Source organism: Somniosus microcephalus, chromosome 2 (genome assembly GCF_052327205.1).
Source record: "Somniosus microcephalus isolate GS21.2 chromosome 2, FLI_Smic_1.0, whole genome shotgun sequence".
In the NCBI taxonomy this organism is placed as follows: domain Eukaryota; kingdom Metazoa; phylum Chordata; class Chondrichthyes; order Squaliformes; family Somniosidae; genus Somniosus; species Somniosus microcephalus.
In genome coordinates, this window is record NC_140988.1 from 103,075,054 (window position 1) to 103,095,022 (window position 19,969).

Sequence of the window (19,969 nt, forward strand, 5' to 3'; positions counted from 1 at the left end):
CAAGAGGATGGCTCATCGGGGACAAAGGCTATCCTTTGTGCACCTGGCTCATGACCCCGCTCCGCGCGCCCAGGACCGCTGCTGAAGAGGCCTACAACGAGAGCCATCAAACCACCCGCAACATCATCGAGCTAACTATTGGGGTCCTCAAGCAGCGGTTCCGCTGCCTTGATCGCTCCGGAGGAGCTCTCCAGTATTCGCCGGACCGGGTCTCCCAATTTGTGGTGGTTTGCTGCATGCTGCACAACCTGGCTATCCGCAGGACTCAGGCACTGCCACCTGACGTTGGACCAGCACCTCAGGAGGAGGAGCAGGAGGAGCATGAGGAGGAGGAGGAGGAGGAGGAGCAGGAGTACGTTCCCAGGAGGGAGCGACCAGGGCCAAGGGCCGCACGACGCCACCTTATTACACGGTACTTCTAAGCCCCCTGTCAGGGAATGGCCAGGGGCCATGAGGGAAGATGAATGCAGCCGCTCCGCAAGCCCTCAGCTGGCGAAGCCAACAAACACTAAGAAGAACAACCATGGAGACTGCATGAATAAAGATAATTTTTTATTGCACAAAAATGAAAAGCCCTTCCCACATGATTCCCCAAAAACAATAAACGGGCCCCACAAAAAGCCCAACAAACGACTCACTCCCACAAACTGGGGAGGAGTCACTCCACCTTTCTTCAAACCGGGCCTCAACGTCGGCCTAACGCAAAAAATAAGCCCTCCAAAAGCACAACCATGGGCAAAATAAAGATGGCCACCGCCATATTAAAGGAAAGCTGCCCACACCCTCTACTGAGTGGCCCGCGAGGGCGAGACCTTGGCCAGCCTTTTGCCTCCCCTGCCCGGCCTGCTGCTCCTTCGCAAGCTCTGCCCAGTGGCTGCTGCGAGGCTGGGGGAAGGCGCCTGAGGATCAGATGCCCTTCCGCCAGATGCCGCTGGGGGGCGGCCTACACGGCGTTTGGGCCTCGAGGGGCCGTCTGCTGAGTGGCGCACCTGAGCCTGGCCACCATCAGCTGCAGCCGCTTGCCCTTGACGCCCCAGTGGGGGAATGGTGGCGACGGATGGCGCAATGTGGGCCAGCTGGCGTCTGGGATGCGCTGGCTGGTGCTGTGGCGCGGTGGCACTCGGCCGGGCCCGCACTGCAGGATCCGCAGCAATCAGCCGACGGGCGGCTTGCTGGGATGGTCCAGCGCGGCGGCTGCCCTGGCGATGCCTGCCTGAGACAGCGCGTGTGGCAGCAGTGAGTGCCCCTGTGGTCCTGGTGTGCGCGCGCATCACATCCGCCAGGGTCTTGACGGCATCAGTCAGCATGCGGCCACTCGCGGCAGTTGCTGCCCCGAACTCGCGCACACTGGTCGCCAGCGACTCGATGGCCTCAGGCATGCGCCCCACCACGCTCATGAGCTCCGTGTGTCGCCGGTCCGAGTCGTCGGCCATCTTATCCAGCTTCCGCACCTCCTCCGAAGTGAAGGTGTCCGGACTGGAGTCGCGACTCTCCCGCTGGGGAGGAGGGGGCCGAACTAGGGGACCCTTGCCGCGTTGGTGACGGCGAGTGTGCCGAGCAGCAGCACTCCCCTCTGATCCTTCCCCCCTTTGGGGGGAAGGCCGCGGGCCACGCGCACGGCTGCTGGGTGGCTGGACGTCACTGGTCCCAGAAGCTGCATTGCCCTGCGACAGTTCCTCCAGGCACTCGTCCAGTGAGGAGGTGTCAAGCATTTCCTCCTCTCCTGCGGGACGTGACTGTTCCCCCGAAGGTCCGGCTTGCTCCTCCTCCTCCTCCTGGTCGTAGGTGCTGTCACTGGCAGCTTCAGGGTCCTGGTCGTCACCAGCTGAAAGCAGGAATGCACAAGAGTAGCTTCAGAGTGAGGAGACGGCGTCAGCGAGGGAGTTAGGACTGGTGGGATTCAGCGCATTGGTGGGACAGTGGCAAAGGAGGTAGCTCGGATGGGCCAGTGCGACGCGAGAGGGCCAAAAGGCGAGGTCCTTACCATTGCCGGGCAGTGGAGGGTCGGATACACCGCACGCTGTGGGGACAATCACACGGGCTCCCATGAGCACACACACGCGCTCCTCCAGCCGAGTGAGCTTCTGCAGCTTGGCGCGGCCACCCCTGGCACGGGCCTGGCGATTAAACGCTACTTTAGCCTGCAAGAGAAAGGACGGGCTGTAAGTGCGCAGTGAAGCCCTGATGTAGTGTGCACTGCCTCCCATGGTGGAGTAGCTTGGACAGAGTGAAGCCCTGATGTAGAGTGCACTGCCTCCCATGGTGGAATAGCTTGGACAGAGTGAAGCCCTGATGTAGTGTGCACTGCCTCCCATGGTGGAATAGCTTGGACAGAGTGAAGCCCTGATGTAGTGTGCACTGCCTCCCATGGTGGAATAGCTTGGACAGAGTGAAGCCCTGATGTAGAGTGCACTGCCTCCCATGGTGGAATAGCTTGGACAGAGTGAAGCCCTGATGTAGTGTGCACTGCCTCCCATGGTGGAATAGCTTGGACAGAGTGAAGCCCTGATGTAGTGTGCACTGCCTCCCATGGTGGAATAGCTTGGACAGAGTGAAGCCCTGATGTAGTGTGCACTGCCTCCCATGGTGGAATAGCTTGGACAAAGTGAAGCCCTGATGTAGTGTGCACTGCCTCCCATGGTGGAATAGCTTGGCCAAAGTGTAGAGTGCCGAATGGCCATTTGATGCTCATGACTGTCCCAATGCTGCTGGCTGAGGGCTGGCCAATAGGACTTTCAGCTCCCTTTGCCCATCATGTCAGGTGTACATGCAAGAATGAGGAGGAGACTGGAAAGGCTACTCACCTTCACAATCCTGGTCAGATCGTTGTATTTTTTACGACATTGTTTGTGGGTCCTGGGGGCCTCGCCGGTGAATGTCACCCTCTGGGCGATCTGCTTCCAGGCTTTGGTGTAGTCGTGGTGGGTTGGATTCCTCCCACTCTCTGGAAACAAGATCTTGCGCCTCACCTCCAGAGCTGTGACCATTATGTCCAGATCACCCTCTGAGAAGCGCAGGGCACGCTGACGGGCCTTCTCTGGCGTTGCCATGACTCCCTGGGGCTGAGCAGCAGTGTTGAGGCCTCTTTGCAAGGCTGCAGTGTGCAGGGCGTGGCAGCAGACCAATTCGTCCCTTCCCCCTTTAACAGCTGGTCGGCACCACGGGGTCTGCTGTCAGTGCAAAAATGACCGCACCCGCGCTGCGCCCCGCCTGGGCGCTATCCCTCTGGACCGCCGGCTTAGCGCCTAAAGGTAGGAGTGGAACGCCTCTTTTAGCGCTCCACCACTCTCTTAGGGCGAAGCCACTGAATTTCCGGCAACGGGGCGCTACTTTGGGGCGGGCGCTAACTTCGGGCGGGCGCTAAGGTTAGCGCCCCAAAACTGTCTATACTGAAAATCTAGCCCAAAGTTTTTAATTTGTAAGTTTTTTTCTGTCTCACTCTTGGTTCCTTTGTGTCACATCCCATTCACTGATCAAAGGAATGTGCAGACAAGCCGACTACTTATGAGATGCAAAGAGTAAGCTGAGAAAAATGTCTTACTAATCCCCCTTCCATCTGCCCATAGCTCTAAGGTAGGGTTGACAACTCTGGTTGGAGGCATTCCTGGAGGTTTGATCATATGATATTCTGACCACATGACATCTGACCATGTGATGTCTGATCACATGACTTCTACAAATGTTATTGCATTTACCTTAGAAAGGTTGGGTCCCCTGTAGTTGAAATTCTTTGCCTGTGGTTCCGCGTCAGCAGTTGCTATGTGAGTAGTCCCAAGAACCAGGAGGCCACTCTTGAGCAGGCAAAGAGGGGAAACCAAACGTGGGGGAGCAATTTATAGAGGGGAAATCAGAGGTGGGGGGAACTTTGATTCCACCGGTAACTAGAATCATAGAATGGTTTCAGCACAGAAGGAGGCTATTCGGCCCGTCGAGCCCGTGCCAGCTCTCTGCAAGAGCACTTCAGCTAGTCCCACTCCCCCGCTCTTTCCCTGTAGCCCTGCAAAAATGTTTTCCTTCAGGTACTTATCCAATTCCGTTTTGAAAGCCACGATTGAACCTGCCTCCATCACCCTTTCAGGCAGTGCATTTCAGATTCTAACCACTCGCTGCGTAAAAAAGTAAAAAATGGTAATGCACTGAAATTGCACTGCACTAATAGTAATACTGGTAACACTCAGATTCCCCTCATAACCAACAGTAATATGATAACTCACTGATAGTTTATATATAACTGGTAGTAATAGGTGTAATGCCCTGATAACCTACCTGTGACTAATAGTAATCCTACAACCTGCTGATATTCACCCTGAAACTATAGCCAAGAATCCCCTGCACTGCACAAGGTGCAGTCAGGCTCCCCAGTTGATGCTGCTAATAGGCCCCATCTCTCTCCCAATCTCCTTGGACTCTGGTTCCTTGTGAAGGTGACAATGCTGAAGTGGGAACCTCAGTCAGAACTGATCTGTTCATGAACTTCACACGTTAAAACCGGCCGGTAAAGCCTGACGTGAACCAAATCGAGAGATTGCACAAAGGACAACAAGCTCAGTGTTTGGGGCTCTTCTCACAGGGCACATTGTCCAAAATCAGCTCAGCACCAATATTTCTAAACCACTCCCTGGGCCCAGTCTCAATAAATGAGAGTTTTCATAGAATTATAGAAATTACAGGACAGGACGCCATTCGGCCCCCGGTGCTGGCGTTCTCTCCTGTTACCCCATTCCCCCAGATCCTTTTATATTCCTCCCTTTCGAATATTTATCACATTCCCTTTTAAATTAGGTCTTCGGCTCGACCTCAATCGCCACATGTGGTAAAGTATCCCACTGTCTAATAGCCCTCAGTTCAAGAACCTTCTTCCCCTCTTCCCCCTTGGTTCTTCCAGTGAGAATCCTTGGTTTCCGTTCCCAAGTTCCCCATTCGCCCACCAATGGAAACGATCTTTCACTATTTACCCACAGTACGGTCCCCAGGATTCACTCACTGCTTTACTGGCTGCTTCTCTCAGCGCTGCTCCCACTCACCATGTTGCTGCTGCTGCTCCCGGCTCTTCAGGAAATGCTGGTCTCCATGCCCAACCCATTCCCACCCCATCCCATCGCATTCCCACCCCATCCCATTCCCACCCCATCCCATTCCCACACCCATCCCATTCCCACCCCATCCCATTCCCACCCCATCCCATTCCCACCCCCATCACATTCCCACCCCACCACATTCCCACCATCATCCCATTCCCACCCCAGCACATTCCCACCCCAACCCATTGCCACCCCCACCACATTCCCATCCCCACCACATCCCACCCATCCCATTCCCACCCCCACTACATTCCCACCCCACCACATCCCACCCCACCACATTCCCACCCTCATCCCATTCCCACCCCACCACATTCCCACCCCATCCCATTCCCACCCCCACCACATTCCCATCCCCACCACATCCCACCCATCCCATTCCCACCCCACCACATTCCCACCCTCATCCCATTCGCACCCCACCACATTCCCACCCCATCCCAATCCCACCCCACCACATTCCCACCCCATCCCATTCCCACCCCCACCACATTCCCACCCCACTACAATCCCACCCCCACCACATTCCCACCCCCACCACATTCCCACCCATCCCATTCCCACCCCCACCACATTCCCACCCCATCCCATTCCCACCCCCACCACATTCCCACCCCCACCACATTCCCACCCCACCACATCCCACCCCCACCACATCCCACCCCACCACATTCCCACCCCACTACAATCCCACCCCCACCACATTCCCACCCCAGCACATTCCCACCCCCACCACATTCCACCCCCACCACATCCCACCCCACCACATTCCCACCCATCCCATTCCCACCCCCACCACATTCCCACCCCATCCCATTCCCACCCCCACCACATTCCCACCCCCACCACATTCCCACCCCACCACATCCCACCCCCACCACATCCCACCCCACCACATTCCCACCCCACTACAATCCCACCCCCACCACATTCCCACCCCAGCACATTCCCACCCCCACCACATTCCACCCCCACCACATCCCACCCCACCACATTCCCACCCATCCCATTCCCACCCCCACCACATTCCCACCCCATCCCATTCCCACCCCCACCACATTCCACCCCCACCACATCCCACCCTCATCCCATTCCCACCCCACCACATCCCCACCTCATCCCATTCCCACCCCCACCACATCCCACCCCCACCACATGCCACCACACTGGAATGGAGGCTTGGGGGAGAGAATGAGACTGGGGAATGGGGGCTCAGGGAAGAGAATGAGTCTGGGGAATGGGGGCTCGGAGAGAGAAGGAGACTGAGGAATGGGTACTCGGGGGCAGAGATGAAGACTGGGGAATGGGGGCTCAGGGGAGAGATGGAGACTGGGGAATGGGGGCTCGGGGGAGAGATGGAGACTGGGGAATGGGGGCTCAGGGAGAGAATGAGGCTGGGGAATGGGGGCTCAGGGAAAGATGGAGACTGGGGAATGAGGGCTTGGGGCAGAGATGGAGACTAGGGAATGGGTGCTTGGATGAAGAGATGGAGACTGGGGAATGGGGGCTCGGGGGAGAGATGGAGATTGAGGATTGGGGGCTTAGGACAGATGGAGACTGGGGAATGGGGGCTCGGAGAGAGATGGAGACTGGAGAATGGGGGCTCAGGGAAAGATGGAGACTGGGGAATGGGGGCTCGGGGGAGAGATGGAGACTGGGGAATGGGGGCTCGGGGTGAGAGATGGAGACTGGGGAATGGGGGCTCGGGGGGGAGAGATGGAGATTGGGGAATGGGGACTCGGGGGGAGAGAATGAGTCTGGGGAATGGGGGGCCGGGGGGAGAGATAGAAACTGACGAAAGGGAGCTCAAAGAGAGATGGAGACTGGGGATATGGGATCAAGGGATTGGAGGTCAGAGAAGGAGATGGGGGGGATAAATTGCTGATCTCCCGGGTTGCTGGAGGCAGTGCTCAGGATAGGACCCCCTGAATTAGGGAGATGCCCGTTATTCTGGGAGGGTGGTGAACCTTACTCTAAGGGTGCATTTACACTGCAAGTTTAACGTTAGTGCTATGTTATTTTGGCTTCACACTGACACTAAATTTATGTGAGTCTAGTGTTAGGGCCAAAGCTGACTCCGGAGCAAAGCAGTGAAACTCCCTCTTCGTGGGACTTTCATTCTCCCTGGTCCCACGTCAGGTTAGGCCTGACTCTGGATTTAAGGTGCAATTACGCTATAACTAATGACTTCAATCCAAGAGTCAAGGACAACTGGAGATGGGCAATAAATGTCGGCCTTGCCAGTGACACCTACATCCTGAGAATGAACTATTTAAAAAGCGGTACAGTTGTCGTGTAAATGCACCCTGAAAACCGTCTGATCGCTGCTTGCTGACTGCCTATAGCAATCTATCTGTGATTGGGGAGCCCCTGTATGAGGAGTTGCAGGCAGGATATTATACTGCATCCTCCCACTTTGTTGAGCAGCACATTAGTAAATCAGCTCTCTTCACTGCCAGTTTACTCTGGATGATACCTTTTCCTCGCCTGAATGGTTCTGCTGTGAAATACAATTGAGACTATTTCATTGCAAACTTTTAAATTGGCAAGTAAATTATGATTTTAAACATGTATTGAAAAATTTTACTGACAGCTTATAAATTCAGCAACAAAGACAGTGGGATGCAAATTCCCCTTCCAAGACCTCAGAACAGACAATCGAAGTGATTGCTTGGCCGCGAGATTTACGGGCAGGTGGGGAAGGAACGGGGCCGCATGTTTGCAGCTGGGAAACCCAGAGATGTTGGGAACACGGAGGTCCCGCTGAATTTAACGGCAGGACCCATTAGCATATTTTTTAACTTCATTTTTTAAAATTTGTTTGTGGGATGGGGGTCCCCGGCAAGGCCAGCATTTTTTGCCCATCCCTAATTGCCCGCGAGAAGGTGGTGGTGAGCTGTCGCCTTGAACTGCTGCAGTCCGTGTGGTGAAGGTACTCCCATAGTGCTGTTAGGGAGCTGTAATGATCAGTAACATGTCATTCTAGAATGGTACACTAGGTGGAGCTGTATGTTTAGTAGGGGGCTACCCACAAGGCAGTAGTCAAGATGGATGCCTGTACACTAGTCCACATGGCTGAATAAATGACTAGCTCAAGCTAGCTGTTCATAATGAAAACGTCTATTTATTTATGAAATAACATGGTACCAGAAGTGGTAATATCTGCTGAATATTGTGAAACATGACATGGAGAATTTGAAGCCACCAGAGGGTTTGAAAGTCATGGGGAATGTCGACTGCAATTGGCGGACTTTCAAACAACAATTCAAACTCTACATTGCCGCCATCGGATTCGGTACAAAGCCAGATGCAAGGAAAATAGCATTGCTGCTCATGGTTGCAGGCCCGCAGGTGATAGAGGTATTTAATATGTTTGTATTTGATCAAGAGGAGGACAGAGAAAAAATGGATGATGTGCTAAAGAAGTTTGATACACATTGTTCTCCCAAAAAGAACAAGACCTATGAGAGGTACGTGTTCCGTTCACGGACACAGCAGCAAAATTAGACTTTTGATAGCTTTGTGACCGATCTGAAACTGAAAGCACAGACATGTAATTTCTCTGAACTGAAATCATCCATGATTCGTGACCAGATCATGTTTGGTATTCATGATAAAAAGGTCAGGGAATGTTTGTTGAGAGAAACTGAACTAACATTGGAGAATGCTGTGAAAATATGCCATGCCAGTGAGCTAGCTCAGAAGCATGCAAAGACTTTCAGTGAAATTAATAATAATGCGACTGTAATGAGTGACTGTGCTGCTGTCGGTGCTGTGTTCTGCAAGGGGAAGAAACATGGGCAGAACAGAAATGCAAAGCAATCGGAGGATGGAACTTTTAATTGTAAATGCTGTGGTTACCAGCACCAGTCAAGACAATGCCCAGCGTTTGGAAAAATGTGCACAAAATGTAATGGAAAGAATCACTTTGCCAAACAATGCTTTTCAAAAGTAAAAACAAAGAAAGGGCAACAAGTCAATGTGATTGAGGACACTGATTTAAGTGAGACATTTTTTGTAGGAATGGTGTCATGTGACAATATCGAAAAGGATACAGAAAATGTGCAGCCCTCAGGAATGGACAATGCTGAACATAAAGTTAATGCAGTAAAAGAGGACAAATGGATAATGCCACTGCAGGTAAATGGAGCATTAGTTACATTGAAACTAGACACTGGGGCAAAAGCAAACTTAATCAGTATGAGTGACATTAAAAATATGAAAGAAAAGCCCAAAATACAGAAAAAGTCAGTACTACTGAAGGACTATAATGGACAGAAAATAGATAGCTTAGGTATATGCAGACTTAAAGTGACAGTCAAAGACAAAGTGCATCATCTCATGTTTTCTGTTGTGGCTGAAGGACTTGATTCACTACTAGGTGACAAAGCTTGTGAGGACTTAGAACTGGTCAAGAGAGTCTACCATATAAACTGTGCCATAAGCAGACCAGATGACTCGGTGGATTCTGTAGTGAGTAATTTCCAGGATGTGTTCAAAGGATTTGGAGTTCTACCATTCACTTACAAGATCCAGCTAAAGGAGGATGCTCAGCCAGTGGTACATGCTCCACGGAGAGTTCCAGCACCCCTGCGTGACCGGCTCAAGAAAGAACTGGACAGAATGACCACACTAGGAGTCATCAGGAAAGTCGAAGAGCCAACAGACTGGGTTAACTCCATGGTATGTGTAAAGAAAAAGAACAATGATCTAAGAGTATGCATGGATCCAAAGGACTTAAATGCAAACATAAAATGTGAACACTACCAGATTCCCAAGCGAGAAGAAATCACCAGTGAAATGTCAGGTGCCAGATACTTCACAAAGCTCGATGCCTCACAAGGATTTTGGCAACTAAAACTGGATGAAGAGAGCACCAAATACTGTACCTTCAACACACCATTTGGCAGGTATTGTTTCCTCAGAATGCCTTTCGGGATAATATCTGCATCTGAAATCTTTCATAGAGCGATGGAACACATAATTGAAGGTCTGGAAGGAGTTCGGGTCTATGTTGATGACATCATCATCTGGGGCTCCACACTGAAAGAACACAATGAGAGACTGACTAAAGTGCTACAGAGCATATGCCGGAATGGACTGAAGCTCAACAAAGCCAAGTGTCAGTTTGGTGTCCAGGAAGTCACTTTCCTAGGAGATAATCTATCTGGTAAAGGAATAGAGCCAGATATGGAAAAAGTAAACGCCATACTCAACATGCCCCGACCCACTGACAAAAAAGGAGTGCTACGCATCACGGGGATGATAAACTTCATTGGAAAGTTCATTCCTAACTTGTCAGCCAAGACAGCCTGTCTGCGAGACCTGCTACATAAAACAAATGAGTTCGCATGGACAGAAAGACATGAACAAGAGTGGATGAACCTCAAAACAGTGCTGACAACCACACCTGTACTCACCTTCTTTGACCCAACAAAGAGAATCAAAGTGTCAATGGATGCATCAAAAGATGGCCTAGGCGCGGTCTTGCTACAAGCAGAGGGTGAAGATTGGAAGCCTGTTGCCTATGCCTCCAGGTCTCTGACTGACTCTGAGTGTCGATATGCCCAGATTGAAAAGGAATTTCTAGGCTTGGTAGTTGGACTAGAAAAGTTCCATGGCTACATATATGGACTTCCCACCTTCACAGTTGAGACAGACCACTGCCCACTGGTTGCCATCATAAAAAAAATCTGAATGAGATGTCTCCAAGGATTCAACGACTCATGATGAAGCTGCAAAGATATGACTTTGAACTGATCTACACACCAGGCAAACACATAGTGTTAGCAGATGCACTATCCCGAGCACCCACAATGAGTCATGTGAGCTCTACTGAGGAAGACGTGGATGTTCATGTGAGTATGGTCACTGCTGCGCTGCCCGTGTCAGACACAAAATCAAAGCAAATAGCAGAAGAAACAGTAAAAGATACAGGCCTAGAAATTCGGTTGAGGCGCCAAAGTGGCGCCAAGCTCGCCTGGGCGCTGATTTTTGCGCAGCGTTTGGAGTAATACCGATTGCCAGAAATTCAGTTTCAGTGCCCCTAGAGGGAGACGGGGCGAGGCTGAAGGCACACCGCGTCCCTCTTAGGGCGTTGAAACTGAATATCGCAGCGCAACGTGCCACAGCGCCACACGCTGCGGAATGGTGCGCTGCGGTACTGCAGGCCTGAAATAAAGAATAGATTTGCCTTCCAAAACTAGGCTTTATTAACTTTAAAATCTGCAGCACATCTTTCCACATCCAGTCCCAACCAAAGCTGGAAAAGAACTGAATTTAAGGTGGCCACCACACATCATGTGACATCAACTACCAATGAGATTACAACATATATCCCAAGGCAGTTAACAAACAACCAATCACAATACTTTTACTAAACAAGGAATAATCACCACATTCACCCCTCCTTTTAAAATATACTCCAACCTAAATAACCTTTACAATTTATAATTAATTATTTACAACTAAAACTATGCACAACAAGAGTAAAACTGTTTACATGACACAATACTAAGTGAACAACAACAAATAATAACATTGCACATAAGTATTAAGTATCTCTCAACTAAAACAATATAATATAATATTACAACAATTTTAAAACATTACTATCAATTTAAAAGTCCATTTTCAATCGGTCGACCGGATATCTTGTTCGTGTCGACCTTCTTAACCTTGGTGAAATTCCTTGCCCTCCCACACCAGAAGGCACAGAAGTATCTTCAGCAGGAAGGCTATCCATATCCCGATTTTCAACGGTTTCCGGATTAGAAATCCCATCAGAAGGTAAACTGGGACGGTCATAAACATCCATCAAGGGCTGACTAATAGAAGTGTAATTATCTGCAATCGGATTGGAGACAGTCGTAGTATCTGTAACAGCATCCACATTATCTAAATCATGACTATTGTTAATATCCTCAGAAGAGGGCTGGCCACCACAAGGAGCCAAGTCTTTAATTGAAACAGTACTTTCTTTCCCATCTTGGAATCGAATATGAGCATATTGGGAATTTGCCTCCAACAGCTGCACCTCCTCCACTAAAGGATCATATTTTGACAATCTAACATGGCGTCGAAGCAGCACAGGTCCCTGCATAGTAAGCCATGAAGGTACCGAATATCCCGTAGTAGATCTCCGCGGATAGTTAAAGAGCCTTTCATGGGGGGTCACATTAGTAGCCGTTGAAAGCAATGATCTAATGGAATGCAGGGCATCAGGCAGTACCATTTCCCACTGTGTATTCTTAAGGTTCCGGGATGTCAAAGCCAACATAACTGCCTTCCAGATCACCCCATTGTATCGTTTGCACTGTCCATTACCCTGGGGATTATACGGGGTAGTTCTACTAGTAGAAATTCCCCGACTCTGAAGGTATTCCTTCAACTGGGAAGACATAAAAGAACTTCCCTGATCCGAATGGATATACGCAGGCATCCCAAAGATGACAAAAAGTTGAGTCAGACATTTGATAACTGTAGCAGCTGATACATCTGCACAAGGAAAAGCAAAAGGGAACCTTGAAAACTCATCCACAACAGTAAAAATATATCGGTTTTGAGTAGTTGAAGGAAGAGGCCCCTTAAAATCGACGCTCAAACGTTCAAAAGGAGAAGTAGCCTTTATAAGATGAGCTCGTTGAGGCTTAAAGAAATTCGGTTTACACCGAGCGCAGATAGAACATGATGAAGTCATCCGCTTGACGTCTTCAACTGAATAGGGCAAATTCTTACTGCGTACGAAGTGTATCATCCTCGTAACCCTAGGATGACATAAGGCATTGTGAAGATTAATAAGCGTATCTCCGTGAATCACAGAACAATAAGCCCTCGACAGTGCATCAGCAGCAACATTATCCTTCCCCGGACGATAAACTATGTCAAAATGGTAACATGCCAACTCAATCCTCCATCTCATTATTTTATCATTTTTGATCTTTCCAAAATGTTTAACATCAAACATAAAGGACACAGATTTTTGATCAGTTACCAACGTGAAATGTCGCCCCGATAAATAATGCCTCCATTTACGCAATGCTTCTACTATTGCGTATGCCTCTTTCTCTATTGAAGAATGTCTTTTTTCACTATTGTTCAAAGTACGTGAGAAAAAGGCCACAGGTCTTCCATTTTGGTTCAGAGTAGCCCCAATTGCAAAATCAGAAGCATCCGTCTCGATCACAAAAGGAACCTGCTCATCAATAGAATGCACAACTGCTCCTAAAATATCCTTTTTAAAATTCTCAAAACATGTCCTGGCCTCCCATGATAGAGGATATGTCGTAACCCGAATAAGAGGCCGGATCTTCCGTGAAAAATTTGCAATCCAATTAGAATAATAAGAAAACAGTCCAACAACTCGTTGCAAAGCCTTAGAATTAGTAGGACAAGGTAAATCAATCAATGGTCGCAGACGTTCTGGATCTGGTTTAATCTTGTTTCCCGAGATAATATACCCCAATAGATTTACCTCAGTAGTCGAAAAGATACATTTCTCTTTATTAAAAGTTAAACCAACTTTTTCCGCAGCTTGAAGGAATCTTTTTAAATTAGAATCATGCTCCACCCTTGATTTGCCACACACTGTGATGTCATCTAAGTATGAAAAGGTGTCAGAGAGGGAGTTATCACTTATAAAAGCATCCATTGCCTGTTGAAAACAAGCAACACCATTAGTAACGCCAAATGGTATTCGGCAAAACTGATACAGCTTTCCACCAGCCTCAAAGGCCGTATATGGTTGATCCTTCTTAACAATAGGAATCTGATGATAAGCACTCTTTAGGTCAATAGTGCTAAAAACCTTATACTGAGATACTTTATTGATAAGCTCATCAATCTTAGGCAAAGGGTACGCATCTAATTGAGTATACCTATTAATAGTTTGGGAATAGTCTATCACCATTCGTTTCTTGTGCCTCTCGTTAGTCATGACAACTACCTGTGCTCGCCAAGGCGAACAACTAGGTTCAATGATTCCTTCCAATAAGAGACGTTGAACTTCAGAATTAATAAATTCTCTATCCTGACTACTATATCTTCTTGACTTGGTAGCAATTGGCTTACAATCCGGCATCAAATTGGAAAAAAGTGATAATGGAGAAATGGATAAAGAGGTTAATCCACAAATAGATAAAGGTGGCTTAGTCCCTCCAAATGAAAGACTAAGAGACTCGTGTAACTGAAGCACATCATGTCCAATCAAAATATCCGCACAGAGATTAGGCAAAACAGATAGGCGTATATCAGTATACGTATTACCTAGAAGAATCATTTTCACAAAGCAACAACCAGCTATTTGTGAAGTAAGGGTCGTCTGAGCCATACACACCTGATACGTAACAGGCAAAATTTTCAAATGCTTCTCCTTCGCAAACTGAAGACTTATAAAACTCTCAGTACTGCCCGTATCTATAAGGGCCTTCACTTCCAACCCATTAACTTGAGCCGTAACTATAGCTTTGTTTAGGCCATGAGCAAATGCAGCAGAAATTGATGCAATAAACGCCCTATCTAAAGGCTGAATAGTCACAGAGGAGGAGGTGGTAGAGGAGGGCCCTCCCACACCAGGAGAGGAGGAGGTAATTGAACCTGATAATTTGCACACGCGTGCATAATGACCTCTCTTGCCGCATTTACTACACACAGCCTCCCGAGCAGGACACTTCAGACGAGGGTGCCGGATATTCCCACAAAAATAACACTTCTGAATCCTAGAGGCAACAGCCGCCGAAGTAGAAACTGTTTCAGAATCTAGTAAACCACTCCCATTAAGTCCACATAATTCCTTTTCATCCGAAACTGCCGAAACCATAGTCGCAGGCCGATTAAAAAGAGCATAAGAATCCGAACTTCTCTGAGCCACATCCAATGTAAAAGCTTGCTCAAAAGCACTTTTAAGATCCAAAGTCTTATTTTCTAACAACCGCTGACGAATTGATCTAGACAGTAATCCATTAATAAAAGCATCCCGTACCGATTCTTCCTTATATTCTTCAGCCGTCACGGCCTTATAATTACAGTTAACACTAAGGCACTGAAGTGCTTGTAAATAAGTATCCAAAGATTCTCCCACCTGCTGCCTACGGGCAGATAGAAGGTGACATGCAAATACCTCATTCTTTGGTTTAACAAAAATCTTTTCCAATGTAGAAATAGCCACTTCATAAGTTTTACAGTCCAAAATATATTTATATACATCCGGAGCAATGTAGTTGATCAGCATATTCAGCTTATTTAGAGACTCTTGATCCAACACGCCCAAAAAGTTTTTAAATGTACAATACCAATGTTTCCATTTATCATCCACTCCAGCAGAATTGGGGTCAGCCTTGAATCATTCTGGTTGAAGATATCGCTCCATTCTAACATAAAGTTAATAAATTGAAATAAGGAATAGATTTGCCTTCCAAAACTAGGCTTTATTAACTTTAAAATCTGCAGCACATCTTTCCACATCCAGTCCCAACCAAAGCTGGAAAAGAACTGAATTTAAGGTGGCCACCACACATCATGTGACATCAACTACCAATGAGATTACAACATATATCCCAAGGCAGTTAACAAACAACCAATCACAATACTTTTACTAAACAAGGAATAATCACCACAAGGCCTTCCTCCCATTGTTAAGGGGGAGGAGCCTGCAACAGCGCGATCCCCGATCGTGAGTGCAGGCAAAAGAGCCCGGCACCGAGGAGAAATGCCGGGCTCTCGGGAAACAGCCGGCAATGCCGCGGGGGGGGGGGGATCAGGAGGCCGGGGATGGAGGTGCTGGCAGGCGGCCGCTGAAAAAAGCGGCCGCCTCGCACCTCCACCTGAACTTGCGCCACTGCCGGCACAGCAAGGCCCCGTGAACCGGGCGCGGGTAGCGAATGGCGCTACAGCGGTGTTCGCTACCAAATATCGCGATCGGGGCGCTAATGGGGTGCTGCGCACACCGATGATGTCATCGGTGGTGGCGCAGCGCAACAGGCTAACGCCACCATTAGCGCCCCCGCTGAATATCGCGGGAGGCGCGGCCAGTGGCGCTACATCCACTGACTGCCCTCTTTAGACGCTAACAGGTGGCACTACATACCCAATTTCTCCCCCACAGTGTTACAAACAGTAATAGAGAACATTCATCATGGTTGGCCAAAAGGTTCCTGTCCAAAGTACTATCACATCAGGTCAGAGTTAAGTGTCGCAAGGGGACTATTACTAAAACAGAACAGAATAGTCATTCCACAGGCTCTACGTCAAGACATGCTCAAAAGGATTCATGACGGACACCTCGGAATTGAAAAATGCAAAAGGAGAGCAAGAGACACTGTTTATTGGCCTGGCATAAATAAGGACATTGAGAACATGATAGGCATATGTGAGACATGTCAGAAACACCAAAACAAACAAGCAAAGGAACCAATGATAGTAGCTGACTTACCAACAGCACCATGGCAAAAGGTTGGTATGGACCTCTTTCATTTGAATGGTAAAGACTATCTAATAGTGATTGACTACTATTCTAACTATTCTGAAATGGCGCTGCTCTCAAGCACATCAGCAAGCAGTGTCATAATGCATGTTAAATCCATCTTTGCCAGACATGGAATTCCCAGGATTGCCGTTCGTGACAATGGTCCATGCTTCAACTGTAAGGAGTGGCAACAGTTTGCAGCTCATTATGACTTTCAACACATCACATCCAGTCCTCTGTATGCTCAGTCGAATGGCAAGGCAGAGAAAGGTGTTCAAGTTCTCAAACAGCTACTGAAGAAAGCAACAGAAAGCAAGTCTGATCCTTATCTCGCCCTGCTGAGCTACCGAGCCCCCCCTTTAGACTGTGGTTCTTCACCTGCTGAGCTCCTAATGGGTCGCAAGTTGCGCACCATGCTACCCTGCTGTGCAAAAGAAAAGCAGAGTAAGGAACTGAGACAGAGACTTCAACTGTTAAAGCTGAAACAGAAATCACACTATGACAAGTCATCCAAAACTCTGAAACCATTGACAAGGGATGATGTTGTCAGGATTGAGGATCCAGATGCATGGAACAGGAAAGCTACAGTTCTTGAGGAAGTAGGACCAAGGTCATACACTGTTAGAACTGAGGAAGGACAGATTCTCAGGAGGATCTGCCGTTCCCTCATGAAAACACAAGAAACTATCCAAGAGCAAATCGATGACAATGCCGCAAATGAATCTTGTCACTCACCACCAGAACAATCTAACACAAACACACATACAGGCTCTCATGAAAACACATCAGACTTACCTGTGCTGAGAAAATCCACACGTGAAGTAAAAAAAGCCTGATAGACTTAATCTTTGAGTACAAAGAAAACTATAATAAAAGAATGAAAAGCTTAGAGTTCATAAAGTAAACCTTTGAAAATGTGTTGACTGTTGTGAAGATGTTTATGTCGTTATGATTGATTGATATTGATTTTGTTTAACCTCTAAGGAAGGGGGATGTAATGATCAGTAACATGTCATTCTAGAATGGTACACTAGGTGGAGCTGTATGTTTAGTAGGGGGCTACTGACAAGGCAGTAGTCAAGATGGATGCCTGTACACTAGTCCACATGGCTGAATAAATGACTAGCTCAAGCTAGCTGTTCATAATGAAAACATCTATTTATTTATGAACATAACAGGAGCAAGTTCCAGGATTTTGACCTAGTGACGATGAAGGATCAATGATATACGTCCAAGTCAGGATGGTATGTGACTTGGAGGGGAAGTTGGAGGTGGTGGTGTTCCCATGCGCCTGCTGTTCTTGTTCTTCTAGGTGGTAGAGGTCACGGGTTTGGGAGGTGCTGCCGACGAAGCCTTGGTGAGTTGCTGCAGTGCATCTTGTAGATGGTACACACTTCAGCCACGGTACGCCGGCGGTGGAGGGAGTGAATGTTTAAGCTGGTGGATGGGGTGCCAATCAAGCGGGCTGCTATGTCCTGGATGGTGTCGAGCTTCTTGAGTGTTGTTGGAGCTGCACTCATCCAGGCAAGTGGAGAGTATTCCATCACACTTAATACTTGTGCCTTGTAGTTGGTGGAAAGGCTTTGGGGAGTCGGGAGGTGAGATACTCGCTGCAGAATACCTAGCCTCTGACCTGCTCTTATTGCCACAATATTTACGTGGCTGATCCAGTTAAGTATCCCTCCCGGGAGTCGGCCAGATTGACAGGCTGCTGGGCAGGAAAACCAGTAGTATCCGCAACTGCAGAAAGTCCATGCCAATTGGAAACAATCAGGGCATCATGGTGGGGGGGGGTAGATCGCGGGAGGGTAGATCGCGGGAGGGTAGATCGCAGGGTGTAGATCGTGGGGGTAGATCGCGGGGGTAGATCGCGGGGTGTAGATCACGGGGGGCTAGATCGCAGGGGGGTAGATCGCGGAGGAGTGGGTAGATCGCAGTGGGGGTTGATCGCGGGGGCTAGAGCACGGGGGTGTTGATCGCGGGGGGTAGATCGCGGGGGGGTAGATCGCGGGGAGTAGATCGCGGGGGGTAGATCGCGGAGGGTAGATCACGGGGTTGATCGCGGGGGTGTAGATCGCGGGGGTAGATCGCGGGGGGTAAATCGCGGGGGGGTAGATCGCGGGGGGTAGATCGCGGGGGGTAGATCGCGGGGGGGTAGATCGCGGGGGGTAGATCGCGGGGGGTAGATCGCGGGGGGTAGATCACAGGGGGGTAGATCGCGGGGGGGTAGATCGCAGGGGGTAGATCACGGGGGTAGATCGTGGGGGTAGATCGCAGGGGGTAGATCGCAGGGTGTAGATCGCGGGGAGTAGATCGCGGGGGGTAGATCGCGGGAGGGTAGATCGCGGGGCGGTAGATCGCGGGGGGTAGATCGCGGGAGGGTAGATCGCGGGGGGTAGATCGCGGGGGGTAGATCGCGGGGGGTAGATCGCAGGGGGCAGATCGCGGGGGGTAGATCGCGGGAGGTACGTCGTGGGGGGTAGATCGCGGAGGGGTGGGTAGATCGCCGGGGGGTTGATCGCGGGGGGTAGATCGCGGGAGGTAGATCGTGGGGGGTAGATCGCGGAGGGGTGGGTAGATCGCCGGGGGTTGATCGCGGGGGGTAGATCGTGGGGGTGTAGATCGCGGGGGGTAGATCGCGGGGGGCTAGATCGCAGGGGTAGATCGCGGGGGTAGATCACGGGGGTAGATCGCGGGAGGGTAGATCGCGGGGGTAGATCGCGGGGGTAGATCGCGGGGGGTTAGATCGCGGGGTGTAGATCGCGGGGGCTAGATCGCGGGGGTAGATCGCGGGAGGGTAGATCGCGGGGGTAGATTGCGGGGGTAGATCGCGGGGGGTTAGATCGCGGGGTGTAGATCGCGGGGGTAGATCGCGGGCGGGTAGATCGCGGGGGTAGATCACGGGGGTAGATCACGGGGGGTTAGATCGCGGGGTGTAGATCGCGGGGGGTAGATCGCGGGGGTAGATCGCGGGAGGGTAGATCGCAGGGGTAGATCGCGGGGTGTAGATCGCGGGGGGTTAGATCGCGGGGTGTAGATCACGGGGGGTAGATCGCGGGGGTGTAGATCGTGGGGGTAGATCATGGGGGTAGATTGCGGGGGGGGTTAGATCGCGGGGTGTAGATCGCAGGGGGTAAATCGCGGGGGGTAGATCGCGGGGGGGTAGATCACGGGGGGGTAGATCGCGGGGGGGGGGTAGATCACGGGGGGTAGATTGCGGTGTGTAGATCGCGGTGGGGGCGGGGAGGTAGATCATGGCAGATTAGCTTGAAGGGCCGGCGAAGCAGTCCTGCTCCTCCTGGTCTACAAGCAGTGCTCTAAAATCACTTACTTGCTGCAGTCTCTCTTTTGCGGCCTGGTTTCCCGAACCCTGGGATACCCAGCCTGTAGCCGTTAAATTCAAGTGGCTCCCAAAATCTGAGGAACG